The 25,056-nt window shown below is 41.6% G+C and overlaps 1 long non-coding RNA gene across 2 annotated transcripts; it reads left to right on the top strand.

Moving 5' to 3' along the window:
• Nucleotides 1-7: 7 nt before the first annotated feature.
• LOC143270287 (uncharacterized) lies at nucleotides 8-6,568 on the top strand. 2 transcript variants are annotated; one of them, XR_013047434.1, is made up of 3 exons: nucleotides 8-4,310; nucleotides 5,094-5,335; nucleotides 6,301-6,568. It is a non-coding gene; the product is annotated as an uncharacterized LOC143270287 (long non-coding RNA). The 2 variants fall into 2 exon arrangements; XR_013047433.1 differs by having other exon boundaries at nucleotides 8-5,335.
• The last annotated feature ends 18,488 nt before the right edge of the window (nucleotides 6,569-25,056 follow it).

The following is a 25,056-nucleotide window of genomic DNA, read 5'->3' on the forward strand; positions in this document are numbered from 1 at the left end:
ACCATCTGTAAATGCAGTTCTAGGGAATCCACCATCCTCTTGTATCTTCACAGGCAGCAGACATACATACAATGTACAATATGCATGCAGGCAAACATAGTACACATGAAATAAATATAATCTTTAAATAATAATGTAATGCACTTATCTAGTAAGTTCACTCTATTAAAGTATACAATCCAGTAGGGTTTTCTTAGTATGTTCTTAAAAGTATGCATTCATCACCCTGTTTGATTTTAAAATATTTTTGTCATTGGAGAAGAAACCATTTATTCACTAGTAGTTACTCTTCACTCCTCCAGACTCTACCCCCTATCAGCTACCAATCTAACTTTCTGCTTCAGGTTTCTCACTCTGGGTGTTTAATAGAAATCAAACCAGCTAATAGGGAACTATCCCATTCTTCTGTCATTTTGCTTCTTTCACTGAGTTTAATGTCTGTGATGTTTATTCATGTTATAGGATGTAGCAGTACTCTACCCCTTTTCAGGGCTAGATACTTGACCATTGTATTAACACAGCACCCTTTGTTTACCCATTCATCAAGCAGTAGTTATCTGGGGTTTCTACCTTTTCTCTATTATAAATGCTGTGCATACTCTGGTGCTAGTGGCTGCATCATTGTATAGCTATACTTCCAGCAGTTATGTAGCAGGTTCCTGTACCTTGGTTCCTCCACTCTCTCTTATGAGCCCCAGCACCTGTACATGCTAGACAAGTGCACTACCCCTAACCTCGATCCTCAGCATGCAACATGTACACTTCAAAGTTTCCTTTTTTCCCATTATTTTACAGTGATTACATGTTGAAGAGACAAATTAAATGAAAGCAAAATGCTAGCAAAATTAATTTCACTTGCTTAGTTTTACATTTAAGGTAATTTGTAAAGGTATTCAAAATTCAGAATATGCAGCCAGAAGTGGTGATACATTTCCTATAATCCTAGCATTCAGTGGGTGGATGCAGGAGCATCTGTCCAAGGCCATCTTCACTTAAATGAGACCAGCCAGGGACACATGAGATCCTGCCCTAAAAAACAAAATAATAACAAAAAAAACAAACAAACAAAAAAAAACCCACAAATTAACCCACCAATGAGCATATAGTTGACTTTGTATCTCTAATAATTAGAGGTGGCATGCAGTTTTGTAGTATAGAGAATGCTTAAGATTCCAGCTTAGAGAGATGTTGAGACCATGGTTGGAGGAAGCACAGAAACAAATAGCCAAACTAGAGGAAATGCATGAACGGAGAACCAATGTTGGAGGAACCCCCATGGAACTGGACCAGGCCCTCTGGATAAGTGAGACAGTTGATTAGCTTGATCTGTTTGGGAGGGCCCCAGGCAGTAGAGCCAGGACCTGTCCTTGGTGCATGGGTTGACTTTTTGGAGCCTGGGGCCTATGCTGAGGCACTTTGCTCAGCCTTGGTGTAAGGGGAGGAGGGGACTGGACCTGCCTTGGCTGAGTCTGCCAGGCTGGGCTGACTCACCAGGGGAGACCTTGCCTTGGAGGAGGTGGGAGTGTGGAGTCAATTGGGAGGGGAGGACTGAGAGGTGGGAGGAGGGAAGATGGGGGAATCCGTGGCTGATATGTGAAATTAAGTTAATTATAAAATAAAAATACTATAAAAAAGATTCACGCTTACTCTGAGTCACAACAGAACCCACCCTACTTTTAACCACCCCCTGGCATTTATCTATCCAGAGGCTGCTTTTTGCCTCTGCTTGGCTTCAAACTGGGGGTGAGAGTATAATGAGATGTCTGAAAGGCCCACCCTATGCAAAAAGTAAATCAGGCAAAGAATTTGTATGTGTGGCAAGCCTATTTTCTGAGGCCCTCACACTGTCTCCCCACCCACTCACAACCCTTTCCAGGAAAAGATCAAACATCACCATGTATAGCTTCTCAGTGAGTATTTAGTTTGGCGATCTGTATTATCTTGGACATTTTTGATGGATTCACCACAACAATCCCCCATGGTTGGGCATGTTTACACAAACCTGGCAGACCTAGACACTTCTGCCTAGCCAGTTCCAGGTCAAAATAGCCATTTCCGGGTCAAGGCGTCTCCCGTGACCAGGATCCTGTGACTTTTCATGGTTGCATAAGAGCACACAATGCCCATGCATGGAGTAGTTACATTGACCTGAGTACGCACATGAGCCACCCAGCCTTTATGAGCCTACGCCATATTCCCAGCTCCTCCTCCTCCTCCTCCTCCTCCTCCTCCTCCTCCTCCTCCTCTTCTTCTTTTCTCCATACAGGTGTCTCTTCCACAAGCCTGAGCACTTGTCTGTCCCTTTTATCTTAATAAAAGTCTTGTTAGTGGATTCTGTCGTGTTTAGTGACATTTCCTCGCAGGGTAGGAGCACTGCAAAATAACTAACATCTGGTGCTGAAACCCGGGACTGCTTCACACAAACCAGGGACTCTGCTCTGTTCATGACAGACCACTCTCTATTTTGCCTGGCCGCACTAAACTACATCCAACACTGCTTCTCTGATTGGAGAGCCCCCCTCTTTTTGGCCAGTGTAAATGGTTTCCTGAATCTGTAAGAATGACTGTTGAGCATCCAGCAGCTCACTAAGTATTCTTGAAACCGGGTGAACCCCTGGCCATGGTCTTTATTGGCTACAGTGGGCCCCCTATCACAGGCCTAAATTTCTAGCCATCTCCCATGTCTGCAGCCTGAGATATTCCTCACAGTGGGACCACCGCCACTGGGTGCGTCCTGGGGACCGCATGAAGGAGACATGTTCTTCCGGCTTGATGAAGCGGTAGATGCTGTCCAGATTCCTGGGGAATCCTTGCCTCACGTGGTGGTACCCCACTTCTCTGGCTGACCAGCCAATTAGCGGCCTGTGCCTGGTATCCGTCCTTGGCTTTGGGGACACCTGGGGCCTTGGCTCTGGATCACGTTTGTTTTTTTTTATTTTATTTTTTTTTATTTTCCTGGCTCTCTGCTGCAGACATGGCAAACAAGGCTTTCAACCCTATAAGTCCTTCCTCTCCATTAGGCTGTCTTCTTGAAGCTTTAAAACCTCTCAGGTTAATGCCTTACACAAAGATTCCTAAGCTGATCCGTCTCTGTACTAAGAAATGGCCCAAATATACTTTAAAAAACAAGAAAAAGTGGCCGCCGAGCAGCTCCTTAGATCCTGATATTTTGTTTGTTTGTTTGTTTTTGTTTTTTCGAGACAGGGTTTCTCTGTGTAGCTTTGTGCCTTTTCCTGGAACTCACTTGGTAGTCCAGGCTGACCTCGAACTCACAGAGATCCGCCTGCCTCTGCCTCCCGAGTGCTGGGATTAAAGGCGTGCGCCACCACCGCCCAGCTAGATCCTGATATTTTAAGGGAGTTATCTAATTTCTGTCAGGAAGCAGACAAATGGAAAGAGTTGCTTTCTTCTTTCTCAATGCTAAACCGTCTTTTCTGGATTCCTTCTCTCCTGCTCATATATTCCTAGCTATGCCTAAAACGGTAAGAGCACCACAAAATAACTAACAATTTTTGTTCTCTATTTAATTTCAAGGGCCACAATGAAAAATGGAGAGTGGCGCCCCGGAAGGAGGCAAAAGGCCATATAGGAATTCAAGTTTACAACCCAGACCCAACACCCTGGTTCCATCCCAGATTTTCCCACAAGCCCTGTTTCTGTTTCTGGAAGAACTGACACTGTGGTCCTTTTCCATCTTCTACTTGCCTTTGGGTGGAAAAGGTGACCTGGGTGTGATGGGCTTGGCGAGGTCAAGAGGACCAATGGGCACTGAGTTCAGTGTGTGGTCCAGAGGGACATTCCCAGGCCCTCTCACTAAGACTGGGGAGCAGCAGTTGTCCACAAAGATGGGGAGGGCAGGACTGGAGGACTGTCACCCTGTGCTGGGGAGTCAGGCCTTTGGGGGACATCATGCCCTGGGCTACAGGGACACAGGGATCATGTTCCTGTTGTTCTCTTTGGCTATCAGGGTTTTGCCTCTGGATTAGGCTTTTGAGGGCTGAGAAAAGCTACATTGTTTTTAAGCCTTGTATAAACACAAACCCCCAGGACATCTTCCTGTTTACTACTGCATGCCCCTTAAAACTCACAGTAGAGTCCAGAGACCTAAGCAGCACATTCAGGAGTCCTTCCATTCTTACTGCACACCCAGCTGTCTTGGAGGCTGATTATAAGCAGTCTGATTTCTTTTAGGGCTTCCCAGGATCCAGAGTAGAAAAGGTCAATCCTTGTCTCTCCTGCCAGACCAGATCCTAGAGTTGGTGGTGGGTAGCATCCCAGATTTTGGTCTGGGTACATTACTGGAGTTGGAGGTGAGTAGAAGACAGGCCCAGCTCTCTCTTGAGATATCAACTGCAGCCATCATTCCTGGCTACTCCTCTGTCTTTCCAGAGACTGATTTTTGGGCTGAGAGAGAAGAGCAGGTCTCCTGAGGCAGGGCAATTCTGGTATAAAGGACCTCCCAGTGAGGTTCCTGTTCCTCACAGGGAGTAGGGAAACAAATGAGAGCCAGGTAGGGAGTCATCCTCAGTCATCATAGGGGTGCAGGAAGAGAGGACTTAGGCTAAGGCCAGGTTTCTATCACACAGCCTTCTCTTCTACCAAAATAAAACAAACACCAACAAGCACCTGCAGACACATGCCCTGTGTGATGAGGGGATCTGAGAGTCAGGACTTTCTTTGTTTCCTTTTACTACCTAACTTGAAGAGATCTTAGGGGTGCCAGGCAGTGGTGGTGTACACCTTTAATCCCAGCACAAGGGAGGCAGAGCCAGTCAGATTTCTGTGAGTTCCAGGCCAGCCTGGACTACACAGCAAAAGTCAGGACAGGCACCAAAACTACATGGAGAAACCCTGTCTTGAAAAACAAAACAAACAAACAAACAAAACAACAACAAAAATCAAAAGAAAAAAAAAGACTTAGTGGGTCTAACCAGAAAGCAAGCTACATAATATCTGAGCCTGGAGCTTTGCAAAAATGAGGGAGTTGGCCTAGGATATATCAGTTTGACATGCTCCTCCCTAACTACCCCTCACCACACACACAGAGAAGTACAATATTAGTGCATTGACCCTCTCTGTTGGTTTTCTCCTAGGGATCCAGAGGTGAAAGGGGTGACTAGGATCACAAAGGAGAAAAGTTAATGGCAAATCTGTACAAGTGATGTGCTGCAATAGAAGTGGGAGCTCCCCCACCTGTGGATTGAGGGATAGTCATCATAAAAATGGCTGACCAAATGTATCCACAGCCAGTTCCAAGTGGCATTTCAAAACAGTCACAGTATTTGTTGTTCTTTCACAGGGTTTCCCTGGATTTCCTGGAATGCTGGGGCAGAAAGTAAGTGTCTAGAAGTAGAGATGACAGACTTAGGTCCACCAAACAGCAAATGGAGCCTCCTTTTGGTCCTTCAGGCAGAATCATTGATTTTAACTAGAAATTAAAGTTTAAGTGGAAACTATTTAATGCTATCCATTTCAAATCCATAGGAGGAAAAATATTCTAATGAAAGTGATTTTTTGAATAATATTAAGATTGTCTTACCTTTGAGGCCACCATTAATGAACAAGAAATTTAAGGAATATCATGTGATAACATATCCATTTTGAAATTGACAAAATTTTTTTTAGAAGTAATATCAGGAACAAATTTATTTTTTCTTTTTATTTATTATTCTTTCATACAACTCATACCAACATAATTTTCCCTCCCTCCATTCCCACTCTCATGCTCCTATACCTCTGTTCTTCCCACTTCCTCACCACATCCCCCTTTTCTCCCAGATCTGTTACTCCTCTGTTTCCCTTCAGAAAATAGAAGGCTACTCAGGTATATCAACCAAACATTTCATAACAAATGCAATAAGACTAGGCGCAAGCCCTAAAGTTCAGGCTAGACAAGGCAACTGAGTAGGAGGAAAGGGGGCCCCAAAACAGTTGAAAGAATCAGGCACACTAACATGCACACTGTTAGGAGTTCCACAAAAGTGCCCAAGCCAAAAACTCATAGCATATATGCAGAGGACTTAGCAGAGATCCATGCAGGCTTTGCGATTGCTGCTTCAGTTTCTGTGAACCACTATGACTCCTCCTTAGTTGATTTTGTGGGCCATGTTCTCCTGGTGTCCTTGACCCTCTCGTTCCTGGGATCCTTTCTCTACCTGTTCTTCAGGGTTCCATGAGCTCTGCCTAATGATTTGGCATGGAAATCTGCATCTGCATCCATCAGCTGAGTGGGATAGGCACTGACCTATGAGTATAGCAGAATGTTGTGAGGAAGAATTTCACATTTTTGTTCTATTCTAGGTCTCTGAGTGACCCAGCTTCTGGTTCCAGGTCATGCCTGCCTGAAGACCAGACAAACACCCCCTGTCCAACCCTAGGCCATACCTGCCAGAAGACCAGGTGGGCCAGCTGCCTGTGGATCTCCCTCTGTAATTAATTTTGAACTCTAATTTGATAATCTCTTATATAAATTGCTACAATACTACAAAAGGTACAGCGCATATTCCAGTAGAAACACAATAAAAACATAAAATATTTTATTATATGCCAGGAAAAGCAAAGGAAACAATGGTGGCTGTGTCCTGACTGTTTTTTTTTTAAATCAACTTGACACAAGTTAGAGATACATATGACCGGGGAATCCATGACTGAGAAAATCCCTCCCAAGTCTGGCCTGTAGTAAAGCATATAAGACATTTCTTTAATTAGTGATTAATGTGCACAAGGTTATGCAGGTTTCTGTGAATGTTTGAAGCTGACTATGCTAAGAGCATGTCCAACAGGAGAGCTTCCTCCTCCTATTAGTTCAACACCACATTGGTTTGTTTTCTCTAGCCTTTTATGAATGCTTGAGGAAAAGAACAGGAACCTTCTTACCTTCCTTCAACCTGTAGGATATCTGAGAACAATTTCAACTTAGCTTTAACCTTTGCCTCTCTGTTTGTTTACAATTGAGACATTTTTTCTCTGTGGGACAATCCTGGCTGTTCTGGAATTTGTTTTGTAGACCAGGCTGGCCTTGAACACACAGACATCCACCTGCCTCTGCCTCCCAAGTGCTAGATTGAAGGTGTGTGACACTAAGGCTTCATGCACCTTAGCCTCTTTAGGACTTTCTGTAACAGAATAAAGAAAAGATCCCCTCTCCTAAGCTTCATGAGCGTGCTTTGAATTGAGAGTAAGATTTTGAGAGGGAGCTGCCTCGTCCCTGGTAGAGAATTCCTCATTCTATTTAGCCTTGTGGGCAGTGAGGAAGTAATTAATCATATCCTCATCTAATACTCTATTTTTTATTTTCTATTCTTTTGAACTTTTGTTGATTCTTTGTGGATTTCATTTCATACATTCAGAGCCTACATTTTTCCACATCTCCTCACATCTGCCCTCTGCTTTTGCAAACTCCCTCACAAATCATAACCAAATTTAAAATTAAAAAACAAAACAAAACAAAACAAAAAACCCAAACAAACAAAACAAAGAAACAAGACAAAACAAAAGCAAAATCAGCCAAAAAAGAAAAATCTGGTGGAAGTTGTAGTGTGGTCCTTTGAGGCACAGTTTACCCTTTAGTCCATTTATGTTTACTTGCAAGTGTTCATTGCCATGAGTCATTGTTCTAGCTCCAGGCCAATGGTTTCTGCTACACCATGGATAATGAGGCTCAGTGGGGCTCCTCATGTATATACTGTTATCCTGTGTCGTGGAGATCCTGCTATTTTGGGTCTCTATGTTCATCCTCTTCACATGCTCCAACAGTTCATAAATGATTTGGATGTCGGGTTGGGTTAACTCATAGCCCTGATTCTGGGCCTGGATGGTAGCTGGGTTAATCAGTTCTCTAGCTTTCCCTCATCATCTCTACCTGGAAGAGCTACCCAGCACTGTCTTGCCTAGCTCACCAAAGGCACCTGTAGCAAGGAGCAGGGCCAGTTCTCCTGTTCAAGGCCCTGACACTGAAGTCTCCCTCATTCATTTTGCCAGGGCCAGCTCTATTTTTTTTTTTGGCCAGGGCAAGGTGCAGGGCCCTGTTTCCTGATTGCTGTAGGGGGCATGAAAAGGGGTGCTGGGTCCACACTCATGCTCTTATGCACTCAGGACTGGGTTACCTGTGACCTCAATAACATGGTCATCTCTAGTGTGCTGCCCAAGTGGAGTGGAGGTCCCACTCCCCTGTGTGCTATTTCTGGTGTAGGGAAGGGCTAGTTTTCTCACTCTTGCATTCCCAGGGCCAGCTCTCTCACTTGCCATTGGTAGCAAGGGACAAAGGGGAAGGACATCTTTCCCTTCCCCATGCCAACACATGGAAGATGGGGGTGGGGAAGGGGCCAGCTCTGTTGCTCTCATATCTTAGGCCTGACTCACCTGCATCTACAACAGAGGCAGCTCTATTGTGCTTCACAGATGGGAAGCAGAAGCTGCTTTGTCAAATTCCACATCTGGTGAGGGTTTAGCCAAGCTATCGTACACTTGTGATCTCAGTGCCATTACACTCACCTGTCACAGGTAGTAATGGATGAAGGAGGGAGGACATCTTTCCCTCACCATGGCTGATCGGGGAGCAAGGTGGAGTCTCCTGTTCTCATGCCTTCAGTGTCAGCCTACCTGACAACTGAGTCAGCTGTAGTCTGCTTCTCAGGTGAGGTATATGCCTAGAGTGAGTTGTGGGGCCATCTTTCCCAAGTCTAGCAGCAAGCTCTCCCTTTCATAAGGCCAGCTTACCTGCTACAGTATTCAGCAAGGGGCAGGGCCAGCCATCCCAGTGCCAGTGAAAAGTGGGACTGACTCGGTACAAACTATTTCCAATGACCCCCTTGCTAACACAGGCCATAGACATCACCGCAGATCCCAGCTGTAATAGTACTATGAACCCAGACATGATCCTTGGCAGCAGCTTGGGCCCAGGCACCATCACAACTCCAGTGGCAGAACAGGCCACTCAAATTGGTGGCTGACTCGGTCACAGCAATGGCTCCTGGGCACTACCATCTACAGAGCCCTTTGTGGCAACTAGATTCACAGACACCACTACAGACCCCAGCCTGAACATGGACATGGACTTAGACATGACCCTACACAGAGGTCCATGCTAGGACATGTCCTTGGATCTAGGTAGCAGCACCAACCACCCAGATCAGCATGGCCTGGGCATACCATGGTCCTCAGACACCAACATGTTCTGAGGTAGCAGATCATACCCTATGGCACTCAGTGATAATTATACTTTCATTGATTTGTGAGCTATCATGTTGACTTTATTTTCAGTTTGACTATTCTTTACTGGTTTTGTTTAGTTAAATTCTGTAATTATTATTTCATTCAACTGTTTCTTTTGTTCTGTCTTTAATAAATCATTTATTTGTATCTCTAATGTCCTTGATCATATCTCTACCTAATATTAGGAACTCCTTGGCTTATGTTTCATCTAAATTGCCTTTCTTGGGGCATATTACAATACAGTTTCTCGCTTCAAGAGGAGGCATATTGTCTTAGTTTTTCATGTTTGTGTATGTTCCCAGTGGTCTGGACAACTAGGGTTTTGAATTGTTTATTAGATGAGATATCTGTTCTCATCTTTGATGTATGGTATTCCTATCATGAGTTACTCTTGCCCCAGTCTGGTGGCAGACACTGGTTCTCTGAGAGGAAAAAGTTCTGTGGAACAATGGATAGCCCCATGGAATAGAGATGGATTTGAATCCTTACCTGGGACCAAACTGTATTTGGTGACACTAGGTCCCTAGTACACAGTGGTTCTATGGATCAGTGGGAAGTAATAAATATATGGATATTGGATAGAAGGAATGGGATAAAAGTGGGGGAAAGAGTGTGATGTTCATTTGTTTCCTGCTTTGAGGTAAGGTCTTCTTCAGTGGTACCAGCTGGCCAAGAACTCACTTTGTAGACCAGCCTAGCCTTGAACTCAGAGATCTGCCTCACTCTGCCTTGAAGTGCAGGGATGAAATGAAGTTTAAATGTCTATGACACAACGTTTGGCTCTCTTTTTGAGTTTTTACTTAGTTTAGTTTTTATATTTGGGATAATAATGCTCTGTCAGATGTACGTCTGGCAAGGATCTTCCCCTACTCTGTCATATTACTTTCCATGGGTTTGATCATTTCCTTATGTATACGACAGCTTAGTAGTTTCATAAGGGCACAATTATTAGTTGTTGGTCTTGATTTCTGAAAAATTAGAGTCATGTTAGCCATACTTCCATACACCTACACAATACAGGATAGTCTGTTTCCTTCCAGCAGAGTCATAATTTAAGGTTTTATATTAAGGAATTTTATCTATTTGGATTTTACTTATGCAGAGTAATAGAGATGAGTTTAACTTATTTCCTCTGCATTAGAATAACCACTTTCACACACTATCTTGTGAATAGAGTATCTATTCTCAAGTGTTTGTTCTGGCATCTCATCTTTGTTCAATATGAGATGTCTTTACTTGTGGTATCCATCATTGGTTCTATTTCCTGGGGTGTGTCATACTAGGCTAACCATTCCTTTCCTATTTCACAGATTCTTGGTGTACCTTATTATTTCTTGGCAAGATCACTAATTTCAATGACAACAATTAGAGGTACAATATTTCCCCATATCACTGCTATTCAAGTGTCCCTGTGGTTTCTGTAGGCTGTGTTCTCATTCATGTAAGGAAACTTTATTTTCCTCTCTAATTTCTCAAATTCCCTTCTGCTTGTTAGAAAAACACACTGAGGGCATGAAGTGAGGTCTTAACTTTTCAGATTGCATAAATTTCTGGCAGAGGACTTCAGTTCCATTTTCAGTATTAACTTTCAGTAACTCATTTTCAATTGTAACTTCAGTGCTGTGGCATCCAATGCTCTCCTCTTCCCGAAACGGGCATGGCATGCATAAATATAAACTCACACAAACACAGACACATAATTTTTAAAAATGGATTTTGAGATATTTTTACATATTTACTCAGTTCCTGATGTTTTACTTATCATTAATTTGTATTTTAATATAATTTTAAATTATGTATGTTGGTGTGTGTGTAGAGCATGTTTTTGTTGGAGTATATTATTATGAACATAGATGCCCTTGGAGGAAAAACAGGCCTGATCTTTATATAATTAGAGTTGCTGGGTTTGGGAGACACAGGACATTGGAAAGGTACTAGGCTTTTTCTCAGCCTGTTCTATGCTTCTCAGCTTGTCTGAAAGTGTCTGTCAGATATTTTTAGAATAATGAATGTGCTCAGGTTCAAGAATTCCTGAAACTAATATGAGTGTTTCCTTACTGAGTGAGCTTAAAGAAGTTCTCTGGGTGATAGGATGTTTCCTTTCCCTTTAGAACAAATTGTTTATCTTTCTTTAAACATTCTGTGTCTTAATGGGTCCCATTTACATAGAAGGGTTTAACCTCAGAGGAAATAATTAAATAAAGAATGTTTGAAGATGACATAAACAGATCTACTGCTCTGAAAACGAATTGAAATGTACATAAATTTAGAAAATGTGTGTGAGTGGAGTTTTCCCTATTTCCAATCATTTGAGTATGTGAGCTGAGGGATAAAGTAATAGGTTCATAAATGGAATCATCTCACATTGTTAGTACATGACTAAACACCATATTTTCACCCTTATATATTCATATTGAATACATATATTATTTTGTCAAAAACAAATAAACTGAATTAAAATAAATAAAGCCTTAAAAAATAAAAGATCATGCAAATGTTCAGTAAACCTGTGAGACTAAGGTGGGATCACATTCTGGCTCCATCACAGGAACAAACTGAACTGTCCCAATTCTACTTCCCCAGTTCCACTACATCTGGGTTTACAATTTCTATGAACCACACTATGGATGTTGTGTGTTTCGTTTATGTATTAAAATGATGATACCTGCAGAATTTCTGGCTGAGAGGTATTCAGTTTTTAATCAAAATTAGTATAAAATTTATTCTGAAAGTCTAATAGTTTCATGTATTTCTATGGTTTCATATATTTATTGCCAATTCTAGTAACCAAGGCCCAGTACTGAGCTGTAATGATGCAAGCCCAGTGGTACAGTAGTGTTCAAGGGTAAAATAAATATCTGGCTAAAAGCATCTCTCTTACTTCAACAGACAGTGATTCCTGTAAGTCAGGACAACCTCAGGTTCACTAAGTGACTAATGATATTCTTAAATTGATCATCATTTTATGTGCATTTCCACATCTAGTGTAGCACAGTTTATGCAATGATGGGAAAAAACTCATGCCTTGAATATACCAGGCAGGTGCCCTACTATCTTAGCTATAATCTCACTCATGTCACTATCACCATAAAGGAAATCAACCACATAATATGAGTGTACTACGTAATTTATAGAATAGATTTTAATAACAACTGTAGTGGCCACCTGGAAAACTAGAATCATATAAAAAAACCATATTTGAACTGAACAAGAGCAAATTCAATGGACCTGTGAACGTGGACAGGAAAAATCCCATGAAGCATAAATCCTACACAATGAAGTATAGAGAACTGAAGAAAATGGGTGCAGGAGAGGTCTTCCTCACCAAGGAAGAGCACATCAATTGGTTTCCCAATGTTAAATGATAAGGAACAAAAGCATACATACAGGTATTAGTAGACAGAGTGAATATGTTATACTCGTGAATATATATGTATTTACATATGTAAATGCAATAACAATTAGTGAAAAAGAGGTCACAAATATGAAGGAAAGCAGGGAGGGTTTAAGGAAAGTTTAGAGAAAACTGAACAGAGGAAGAAATGTTTTAATTGTATTAAAATCTCAGAAATAAAAATAAAAGCATCAAAAAGTGTTATACCATGTATATATGCATATTTGTCATTTTGATTGCAAGATTAATATAACTTAAATGATTTCCATGATTTCCCATAGTATTTAGAAATTCAGTACAAATGAAAGAAAATATCAAGGCACTTTAAAGAGATAGAAGCTGAATATTCAATCATTAGATCATGAAGCATTCAAAAAATCATATAATTTCTTTACTTTTAAATTTAGTGCTGGGCAATGAAAGAGATACCATGATAGAGGGAGACTTCATGTGGATAGGGAGAAACCTGGTGCTAGGGAAGTTCCCAGGAATCTACAGGTTGACCCCAGCTTAGACTACTAGCAATAGTGGAGAGGGCACCTGAACTGAACTGGCTTACCCAAGTAATCAGATTGGTGAATACCCTAACTGTCGTCATAGAACCTTTCTTCAGTAATTGATGGAGGAAGATGCAGAGATCCACAACCAAACACCAGGCTGAGCTCTAGGAGTTCAGTCAGAGAGAGAGAGAGAGAGAGAGAGAGAGAGAGAGAGAGAGAGAGAGAGAGAGAGAGAGAAGAAAGATTCAATGAGCAAAGAGCATCAAGATCATGATGAGCAACCCTACAGACAACCAAACCAAACTAGTGGGAACTCATGACATTTAGACCAACACCTGTGGAGCCTCCATGGTACTGAGCTAGGCCCTCTGCATAATTCAGACAGTTGTATAGCTTGATTTGCTTAAGGGGACCCCTGGCAGTAGGATCAAGATCCATCGCTGGTAAATGAACTGGCTTTTTGGAGCCCACTCCTTATGGTGGGACACTTTGCACAACCTTTAGCCAGGGAGAAGGGCTTGGACCTGCCTCTACTGAATGCAACCAGGCTCTGCTGACTCTACATGGGGGGCCTTACCTTATTGTAGGAGGGAATGGAGGGGGAAGGAGGAGGGAAGAGAGAGATCTCTAATTGGTATGTAAAATGAATAAAACATTTCTTAAGAAAAGAAAGTAAATAAAAAATAAATTTGGTGCTGTGTAAATGTACCAAAACATTTGCAAATATAATTAGCAATTTATGAAAATAAAGGAATGCTTGAAACACTAAAAATAAATCTACTATATGACCCAGCTGCACCCCAACTGGCATATGTTCAAATGAATCAACATCCTACTTCAGAGATACTGGTTCCAAAGTCTTCATAGACTCCCTTTTCACAAGAACTAGGATATTGAAATAACCTAAATATCCATTGAAAATATTATAGCTCTGAGTTCAGAGGCTTCAGCAAAGTGTTATAAATCTGAAAATCAAGGAATGCTGGCAGTCAGGAGGCAGGGAATACCAGAAAATCGTACTATGCAATGCTCATACAAGAGATTTATTTGAAGGGAAAAATCTAGAAGGGTGTCTGCCTCTGCTCTTATGAGAAGCAGCAGAGAACTTTGCAGAATATAGGGCTTACATAGTGTTTCCTGCGAGTCAGAGTGTCCCATAGTAGGGACTGGTGGGAATTCATGTTCAGATCTTGGGGTGAACTCAGAGATTGGTGGTATTTCAAGTTCTGAGCATTGGCACTTTATTCTTTAGAGCAGAGATTGGATCCAACCTTCAGAGCACTTAGAGTGTTCTGTGTGTGGACCCTGGTGGTTAGAGGTCCTCAGGGGAGGGGCCTGACCACTCATTTGCCTCAAGGGGCTTGCATCATTGAGCAGATCAATGTACCAATGATAATGTGGCACATAAACATTATACAACACTATCAAGCTATAAAGAGTAATGAAATATTATAGCAGGCAACTGGATGGGTATTTTTTTAGAAAAAAAATCATATTAAGTGGAAAAACCCAGGCACAGAGAATGCAAACATTGAATGTTCTCTTACACCTGACCCTCTGATTCAAAATCTTCTTTAATGATTACATATCCAGAAGTAACTGCAGAAACCAATAAAGTGAAAAAGGGTTTGGTGTGTATACCACTGTGAAAACACTGTGAAAATGATCTATTCAGGGAAATAACTCTGTAAACTTCACTCTACTGGTTGGTTTAATTGTGTCCCTTAGGTTTGATTATCCTGGTTTCATCTTCAATAAATTCTAGAAGTTTTACAATATCCTTTTCATTTCTTCCTTCACTCAATTTTGTTTGAATTGTATGCTATTTAGCTTCTATGAATTTGAGTATTTTGATATGGTATATACTTTTAATAAATAGTGGTCATATATAATGCAGAATGTAATTTCATTATTTCTGTCTTTGTTGGCATTTGCTTTGTCATAATAAGAATTCACGTTTCAAGAATGCCCCATGTGCTGTCGAGAAAAGTCATGTATTCTTTAATGTTTTATTGGAATATTCTGTACATTTCTGTAAAATCCATTTGTTTGGACAGAATTTAAAAAAAACACATATCATAAAATAGTCATAACTGTTAATAGTAAATATACATAAACAAGAAATTATATGCAAATTTTCAAAAGAGATATTCAAATGCTTTTCAATGGGAGGCTCCTCTAAATAAGAGAACAACTTCAATGAAAATTATGAAAACTAGAAAGGATTTGAGTGATGTTCTACAAGTTGTGAAAGAGAATAGATAGTACCCCCAACCTCAAAAAGTTACCATTCTTACTTGTAGGGAAAAGGGGCTGGTTAGAGAAATCGACCCAGAACCTAGAGCGTAGAATTAGGGAAGGATGGCTCAAATAAAGCCAGTGAGAGAAACACAGTTTAGCTCAAATCAGAACCATTTCTGCCGCTGTCCAACTGACTTGTGAAATCAACCAATCACAGAGCAGGAGAGTAGAATCCTGGCCCTAGGGCCCAGGACCAGGGAAAGAAACACAGCCTGTGTTTGGGACCTGAGCCAGAGAAATGAACACTTTATCCCCAAACCCAGAACCCAGGAAATATGTCCTGACTCTGAGACCAGTACCAAAATAACACTCTTGGACCCTAGAATCAGAGTAAATGAAAGAAATGTGCCCTGGCCTTAGAGGTAGTGTCAAAAAGCCAAGAAAGGACAGTGAAAGAAATACAGTTTAGCCTTGAAATCAGGGCCATCTCTGCCCCTTTCTCACAAAACTGGCCAATCCCTGGGCAGAAAATAAACTAACCAATCACAGTTGACTCTGAGCCCTAGACATCCTATATAAACTGCCCTGCCTGGTCAGTTGCCAGCTGTTCACTCCATCCTGGTAGAGGCAGCTACTCTCCTGGACTCCTCCTTCCCAAATAAACCTCTTTCTCAAAAGAGTATTGGGTGAAGACCTTCATTGACTGGTGAACAGAAGAGCCTTACTGGGACGTCCCATGGTGGACTGAGCAAGGGGGAGCTGAACAGAAGAACCTTGCTGGGAAGTCCCTTACTGGACTAAGCGAGAAAGAGCTGGTAACACTGAGCCAGACATTGTGGCTCTCCAGGAGAGGAGCAGGATTGCTGTTTCCTGTGGGGAAACCATCCCCCATCATACCATCATACCAGGTAAATCCTGACCTTCCCGAAGAGTCAGGATACCCTGACTTTCCCGAAGAGTCAGGGTACCCTTCCTTGCTGAAGCAGTTCCAGTCCTGACTCTCCCGAGAAGTCAGAAAACCTTCCTCTCCAAGGTTGGACTGTTTCTTTGCAGTCCAAGCCATCAGACTGTGCAAAACAGCTCCAGGTGTCCGGGCCACCTTCAGGGCAGAACTCTTGTTCTGAGTAGCTCGAGGTGTCTGGGATACCTCGCCTTCCAGGGCTGAATTGTCTCCTTGCAGTTTCAGCCATCAATTTACTAATATTTTGGTGCCAAAACCCTGGTCACCAAACCCAGAGTTTTTGCACTTTACTTACATTTGGTGCTGAAACCTGGGACACCAAACCCAGAGTTTCTGTGGTTTACTAACATTTGGTGCCAAAACCTGGGTCACCAAACCCAGAGTTTCTGTGGTTTACGGACATTTGGTGCCAAAACCCAGGACACCAAACCCAGAGTTTTTGCGGTTTACTTACATTTGGTGTCGAAACCCGGGATAGACTCCCTTGGTGCCTGTGCTCTCCCCTTATGGTCTGAGCCACACTAAGACTCTATCCCTCATCTCCTGTCCATCTGCAACAGACCAAACTTCCAGCTCACCGATCGCTCAGCATTCCATCCAACAGCGGCAATTAGGTGAGTTCCCCTTTTGGTTGGTGTAAACCTTTTCCTGGGTCTGAGGAAGTGACCTTTGAATGTCCAGCACCCCTCTAGTACTCTTGGAAGTGGAGGTATCCCCAGACAGTGTCTTTAAGGCTAAGGCTGGCCCTCTTCACCTGACCACACCCCCATCCTAAGAGATGCAATCAGGCAGTTATAAGCATCCCTTCCTGTGCTCTCCCATCTTCTCACAAAAGGAGCCACAAAAGTCTACCATTTCAGCCTTTCCTCTGGATGATTCCTTCCCCCTAGAGCTCGGTTTTCTCTCGCCCTCTGGCTTCTACTAAAGCCCTGCTACCAGGCACCTGAGTCTCTCTGTTGGCTTAGCCGGGCTAAGCAGGACCCCAGTTGAGTTGGGTGATGACCCTCTGAATGGCTTGGTCCCTGGCCGGTCCTCCCTGAGTCAGGAGATGCCCATGACTACAGGCTGCAGTGAATGATTCCCTCCCCTCTCATCCATGGGAGCCCTGCACTCCATACCTTCTCACACCCCCTTGGGATGCCTCCTAGAAAATCTCAAGCCTTCACACCTGGCTCCTGATTTGAAAGGCCCTAAACTTGTTCGCTTGTGCAATAAAGTTTGGCCTCATTATCCTTTAGATAATCAATCTAAATGGCCACATAATGGCACACTAGATCCCAATATTATATGGGACCTTTACAACTATTGTGAGTGATCGGGGAAATGGATAGAGACCCTATATGTCAAAGCCTTCTCTTACCTTCTCTCTAAGCCTTCTCTCTGTTCCCCCTGTTCCCCCACCCAGCTATTACTAGCTATGAAGTCAGAACAGGATGAAACATTTTCTTTTGAGCCAGCTAATGAGCAACCACTCTATAAACCAAAGCCAAAGTCCACATCTTCCTCTCTTGCCACACCAACTCCAGTGTCGTCTGTGTGACATGAACAATTATGTCAATTATAGCGTACGGGAGATACGTGTCCCATGGGACTAAGCTCCCTGGAGGTCCCTGCCAGAGTGCCTGTGTTATGTCTCCTTCTCGAAGGACACATACTTCACAGATCATGAGTTCTCAGGGCTATGTGTTCTGTATAACTGCTTTTCTGATAATGTTCTAATTAATCGATAAAACACAGCCAAAATTAATGAATGCTTGGGTTGTGAACTGTGGAGGAAAGGGGAAGCTGGACATGGACCTTAATTAGATATAGCAGAATGAACTATTCCTTAAAAACCTCAAGCCTCAAGCTGCTAGATAATAGAAAGTATAATAGTTCAGGCACTTCTAGGGAATGAACACTCACCCACTAGGAATCCTTTAGGAATCCCAACTAAAGTGATTTATGGCAGAAAACATTATCTCATAGGAGGCAGATGGTGGGCCCCTCTGTTGAGAAAGTTCAGCATGGAAAACTTAAGGACTACAGCAGAACTCCTTCCCCTTACAGGTGTAAAAGTACAAGAGTCCATATTCCAGCAGGTTAAAAGGTTTTATATTAGAAGAGATATGTGGTAAAGAACTGAAGAAAGACTTAGGGAGGATCTGCAGCATCCAAATTGGCTAAATGGGTCATGAGAACCAGAAAAGTAGAAGTACATAATAAACTAGCAAGCGGCTGAGATAAAGATGAAGGACACAGCTGCAAGAAGCCTACACAAGTCTAGGAACTGTACTAAGTTTAAAAAACACAGACTGCTCTTTGGGTCATAAAGTTCTTGTGAGTGAAGGCATATGTCTAGCACCAATTAGTAACTGTGTGCTTGATTTTTTTAAAGATGATGTAATTGAATTATTGCCAAGCTCTTGTTCCTTGTATGACTTGATAGTTTTCTTTTCTGTATATAAACTACTGATTTGCAGAAGTAAAATTGCAGCAGATTCAAACCGCTTTTGAGTGTGTTGTCTGTCTGTCAGTCGCCGAATCCTCGCCTTCCTGACTACCCAAGCCCTGATTCTCCTACGGTCGTGGTACTCCCAGTGGGGCAGTCCGTGGCACTCTCTTCCAGTCCCCTCAGTTTCCCTTTCTCCATCCTCAGAAACAGGTCATCCACCAGGTCAACCCTCCCTGGCATCCACTTTTAATACACAAACAGCCCCTAGTCCTCCTGTTCATTGTTCCTGCTCTACCTTGGGACCTCCTATACCTCCTCAATCTAGACCAGCCCCAGTTCTTCGTTTGTGAGTGGTTGCTGGGGTGGATGGTCTAGTCAGGGTAAATGTCCCCTTTTCATTATCTGAGCTCTCCCAAATATAAAATAGGTTGGGGTCCTATACGGTCAATTCTTCCACTTTTTTATTAAATAATTCCAGTACATTACCCAATCCTATGATCTTACCTTTCATGATGTCTATATGATTGTTTGTACAAACAATCTTGCCCCAGAGGAGCTTAGGTGAGTCTGGGATCAGGCTAGGGTCCATGCAGGCAAACTCCATCCAACAGATAACACCTACCCAGTGGGGGCTAGGGCAGTCCCAGACCAGGAGCCTGGATGGGATTACAATAACCCAGGGGACATTCTAGCTAGAAATAGGTTTGAACCTGCCTCCTAGTTGGCTTCTGCAAGACTGTCCTTAAGTCAATAAATCATGAAAAAGTCCAAGAGGTCATGCAGGGGAAAAATGAAAACTCATCTGAATTCCTTAACTGCTTTACAAAGGCCCTCTCACAATGTATCAACCTGGATCCTGAGACTCCAGATGGAAAGCACCTCCTTATGAAGCCAACCTTTGAGTCACCCATTACTGTCCTTTCTCTTCACCCTCTGTCACACCTTTTAACATATAAGGGCCTTCTAACATTACCTCCCTCTCAAGTTCTCTCCCTTCAGGTGGCACTGGTTGAGAACACAGCACTGACTTTTCAACCATGTCCACCTCTTTACATCTCAAATCTTCTCTCCCAACCAGTCCTGGAATACTCCCCATCACACTCACACATTGAGACCCTAAGAGAGTTACCACCCCATCTGATACATATGCAGAAATGAGCATTACTTCAGGCCACTTATACATGGTATACAGATGGCAGCATCTTCCTATATAAAGGAGTACATGGAGTGGAATATGCAATTGTCTCAGATACCATAGTGGTCAAAACGCAAGCTCTTCCAGCCCATACCACAAATCAGCAGGCTGAACTGGTAGTTCTAACCCATGCTTCTCAAATAGCAGACAACCCTCAAAACTATATACAGACGACCTTAAATAATAACTAAAAGTGTTAATGGTCTTAACTGCCTAAGGAAGAGATAGAGACAAGTAGAATGGGTAAGAAAAGCAGGTCGATGTTTTTTTTGTTTGTTTGTTTGTTTTGCTTCTGTGAAACAGATTTGACTACCAGTGAGAGACATAAACTAAGGGTGACAAGTTGGAAAAATATTTTCCATATAGATGTAAGTAAAAATAAGAAAGCATGGCTATTCTAATATCTCATCATTTTGATTTCAAACCAGACCTAGTCTGAAGAGACTGGAAGAAAATGCTATACTCCTAAAAGAGATACTACAATCCTAACTATATATTCACTCAACACAGAGACACCAGATTTCATAAAATAGTTTTAGTTTAAAACTACAGAACAATGTCAACAAAGTGATATTGTACCTCATTCTCACTGATAGGCAAGTCATCTGGAAAAAGACTAAATAAAGAAATTGTAAAGTAAAATTATGTAGAATGTTAATTCTACTTCTATATTTAGCAAAATTGAGCATGTCTGAATTTCTAGATAGATTACATGTTTACATTAAGGAGAGGTGGTTCAGTATGAAAAAAGCAACTTTCAGTAAACTGTGCTCATATAAAAATAACTTTAAGAGCCGGGCGGTGGTGGCACACGCCTTTAATCCCAGCACTCGGGAGGCAGAGCCAGGAGGATCTCTGTGAGTTCGAGGCCAGCCTGGGCTACCAAGTGAGTCCCAGGAAAGGCGCAAAGCTACACAGAGAAACCCTGTCTCGAAAAACCAAAAAAAAAAAAAATAACTTTAAAATTTCTTCAAAATATGAGCATCATGGTCAAGAATTCATTTGTTTCCTAACAACTAGTGGCCTATAATGCTCAAAACTTTGACAAGACAATCATTTTTATGAATTTTAATACAAAATATACAAAAACTAGAACAATTCTGGTAATTCTTTTGTCACACACTGACAAGACCTTCCATGTCTATGGAGACAAGGTGATGTAACTTAAGACTCATTTGTCCTCAAAATGCAAAGTCCATACAGCAATGAAAAACAACATTGGATATTGGTCTTCTTCAAAACTCTGAGCACATAGACTTACAGCCTGCATTTCCTTCTCTGAGAATCAGGACATAAAAAATTATGGGGACATCATAGAGGGTCTAGCTATCCTCCAAAACTGATACTTCATTTGAATTTTGGAAAAAGTTAATGACACAGTATGCTAATTTACTAATTCTACTTATTAAGCCCATTGTAACTTTAGAATATCTGGAAAGTCTAGACGTCTCTACCAATGAATGTAGTCTCACTATGTATATCTGTGTAGAGTAGAACTGTCTTTGTAGACCAGGCTGGCCTTGAACTGAGACATATCTGACAGCTTCTGCCTCCCAAGTGCTGGGATTGTATCTGTGCCTGTTCTACACATGTGCCAAAATACCTGTTTTCAGAAAAAAGTCAAATCACTGTAAGAACTAATTTTTGCTAAAGGAGGGTTCTAAAGTATGGTGGTATTTTATTTGTACTGAAATGTGATTTTATTTGTATGTTAATAAATAAAGTTGCCCGAGGGACAGAGCTAATAGCAAGCCATAGCAGAGCTAGGCATTCGTGGTGCACGCCTTTAATCCCAGCACTTGGTAGAAGAGCTAGGCAGATCTCCGTGTGGTCAAGGATACAGTCAGTGTTGGAGACACATGCCTGTAATCTCAATACCATAGAAGACCTGGAGGGCTGTACATACAGGCAGTGATGAGGCAGTCATGTGTTTGGGTTTACAACCAATGAGAAGGCAGAACAGAAAGACTATATAAAGACAGACACACAGGAAGTAGGTCTCTTTCAGAGAGGTAGGACCACCACAGGAGGAAGGGTAAGGTTTTAGCTCTGAGCTCTGACCTCTTGGCTTTCTTCTTTACATTGGTTCTGTGTTTCTTATTTAATAAGATGGTTGGTTACATCTACACTAAAGTATTAAGTATAAGTATATTTTCTATAATTTAAATTGATGACACATGGAAAGAAGGAAGAATAAATAAAACTTCACAGATTTGAACAAGCCAAAGTTCATGTTATATTATACCTTCAACATGAACTATCAAAATCATCTAAGGTACACAAACATGTATCACATAGTATCATGTTTTCAAACTACTGTGAGAAATATTTTGTCATTTAATGTGAAAGATACTAATTAAAAGGAAAATATGTACATTTGGGCAGTAGTAGTATCAGAAGTAGCACAGAAAACTCTCATGACCCTATGGCTGGCTGGCAAGGAATTATCGGATCTGGTTGATACAGGTGCAGATGTTACCATTATTAGAAAGGAGGAATGGCCCATAACTTGGTCATTAGATGCTACCTTGACCCCTTTGAAGGGAATAGGACAAAGTCAAAACCATGAAAGGAGTTCAAAAATTTTAAATTGGAAAGATCAGGACAGTTATCAAGGTATCATACAACCTTGTGTTATAGCCAGATTACCAATCATCTTCTTGGGTAGAGACTTATCTCAACTTGGAATAATCATGTGCAGTACTAATGATGTTATTACCACTCAAATGTTGAAAAATGGGTACTTACCAGGTAAAAACTTAGGAAAACATGGAACAGGAATACTAAAACCTCTAGAGGCCACCCCTAGTCAAAAAGAGCAGGATTAGACCATTTTTTCCATGGGGGTCATTGATACTCCTGTGACTCATGCAGAAAAAATCAGCCTGTGTGGGTCAATCAATGGCCTGTTACCCATGAAAAATTATTGACTGCACAGCAGCTGGTACAGAAGTAGCTTGAAGCTGGCCATATCACCCCTAGTAATTCTCATTAGAATACTCCTATCTTTGTTATTAAGGAAAAAATCAGGTAAATAGCGGCTATTACAAGTTTTAAGGGCAGTGAATAAAATGATGGTATTGATGGGAGACTTTCAACCTGGCCTCCCTTCACCCATCACCATACCTTTGGGACATTTCAAAGTTATCATAGACTTGAAAGATTGCTTTTTTTTACCATCCCCTTTCACCCAGAGGGTCAAAAATGCTTTGCCATTCAGCCTACCTGCCATCAATTTTAAAGCACCAGTGAGGAGATGTCAATGGCATGTCCTCCCACAGGACATGGCTAATAATCCCACTTTATATAAATCTTATGTTGCTCTTGCAATGTAATCAGTAAGAAATCATTGGCCAGTCATGCTGCACACTAATTTCATTTCCATCATTTTCCTTTTGTTTCTATCTCCCCCACTTCTAAAAGCAAGCAAACAAACAAACAAAGAAACAAACACCACAGTTACAGCTTTGGTCAGATGGCTTAGTGGGTGAAGGTGCTTCCTGCCAAAGCTCATCATATGAGTTAAATTCCTGGGACCCACGTGGAGAAAGGGGTGACCTGACTCTAGCAAGTTCTCATCTGACCCTCACACACGTACCATGGCGTGTCTGTGTATACACGCACATCCCTGCACATACATACATACATACATACATACATACATACATGCAATAGATTGTGCTGAGTGTGAGGACTCCTCAGAAACTTACCTTCAACAACCCAAAAGCTTGACTAAGCACACAAGTATTATAATTCACTATGCAACAGTCTCTAGTTTTATATACATTTAAAGCATTTTGTTAAGAATGTAAAATGAGCAGTTTTTAAAACCATGTTTAGATATAGGCTTGGTAGTGCAGGCCTCTAAGCTTAATTACTTAGGAAACTGGGGCAGAAGAATGCTGAGTTCAAGGCCATCCTGCTATAGAGTGAGTTCAAAACCATCCTGGGCAACTGAATGAGACTCTGTCTCAAAATGAATAAAAATTTAAAAGGTGCTTGAGACCCAGGTGGGTGGTAGAGTACATGCACAGCAGTGGTGAAACCTCAGTCCAGTATCAGTCCAGTCAAACAAACAAACAAACAAACCAGCCAAGGCTTAATAAATCAAATAAATTTATAAATCATTTCCATTCAGATAAAAATTTTAAGTCACAGTAATTCTAAAGCTAGGGAACATTATTTTATTCAAATTGAGGTATTTTATGAAATATCCAACATCTTCAGGAAGTTTTCTTCTAATATGGAAGCTACCTGAAATAATGACAAGGTTAATTAATACCTTAATTTTTACTTATGCCACATTCTGAATGCAGGATATTTAGAAAAGATTATTTTTACCAAACTATTACCTACTGTCTTTTTCCAGTTTATGTAACTCATAATAACTCTGGATTTAGTCACATCCCAAGTGGATTTTGAACAAACTTCTTGTCATCAATTGTCATATGTATCCTGATATGTTCAACAACTGGTAAATGTAGTTTGTTTCATGAAATAAAATTTAGTGAGTCCTTGGTTCAAAATAAATATTTGCGCCGGGCGTGGTGGCACACGCCTTTAATCCCAGCACTCGGGAGGCAGAGCCAGGCGGATTTCTGTGAGTTCAAGGCCAGCCTGGGCTACCAAGTGAGCTCCAGGAAAGGTGCAAAGCTACACAGAGAAACCCTGTCTCGAAAAAACAAAAAAAAAAATTGCTCATATTCTTTAGAAAGTATTATATTGGAGTGGAGAGGCAGGAATGATATAGATGCAGTGGTCATATATAAAGTTCTCAAAAAAAATTTAAAATAAAAAACTACTATCTTGCACTGATGAGGCAACATTTTGCCCTTTGTATAGATTCTCACATATCTTAGTAAAACTATTTGTTAACCTTGTAATACAGTTGTGCTGTGGGATGGTCTGTATGTCAAATCTGTTGCTCTGATTGGTCAATAAAGAAAACACTGATTGTCCAGTGGCCAGGCAGGAGGAAGTATAGGCAGGACAAGGAGGAGAAGAATTCTGGGAAGTGGAAGGCTGAGTCAGAGAAACTGCCAGCCACCACCATGACAAACCGCATGTGAAGACACTGGTAAGCCACAAGCCACGTGGCAAGGTATAGAGTTATAGAAA

Source organism: Peromyscus maniculatus, chromosome 22 (genome assembly GCF_049852395.1).
Source record: "Peromyscus maniculatus bairdii isolate BWxNUB_F1_BW_parent chromosome 22, HU_Pman_BW_mat_3.1, whole genome shotgun sequence".
In the NCBI taxonomy this organism is placed as follows: Eukaryota; Metazoa; Chordata; class Mammalia; order Rodentia; family Cricetidae; genus Peromyscus; species Peromyscus maniculatus.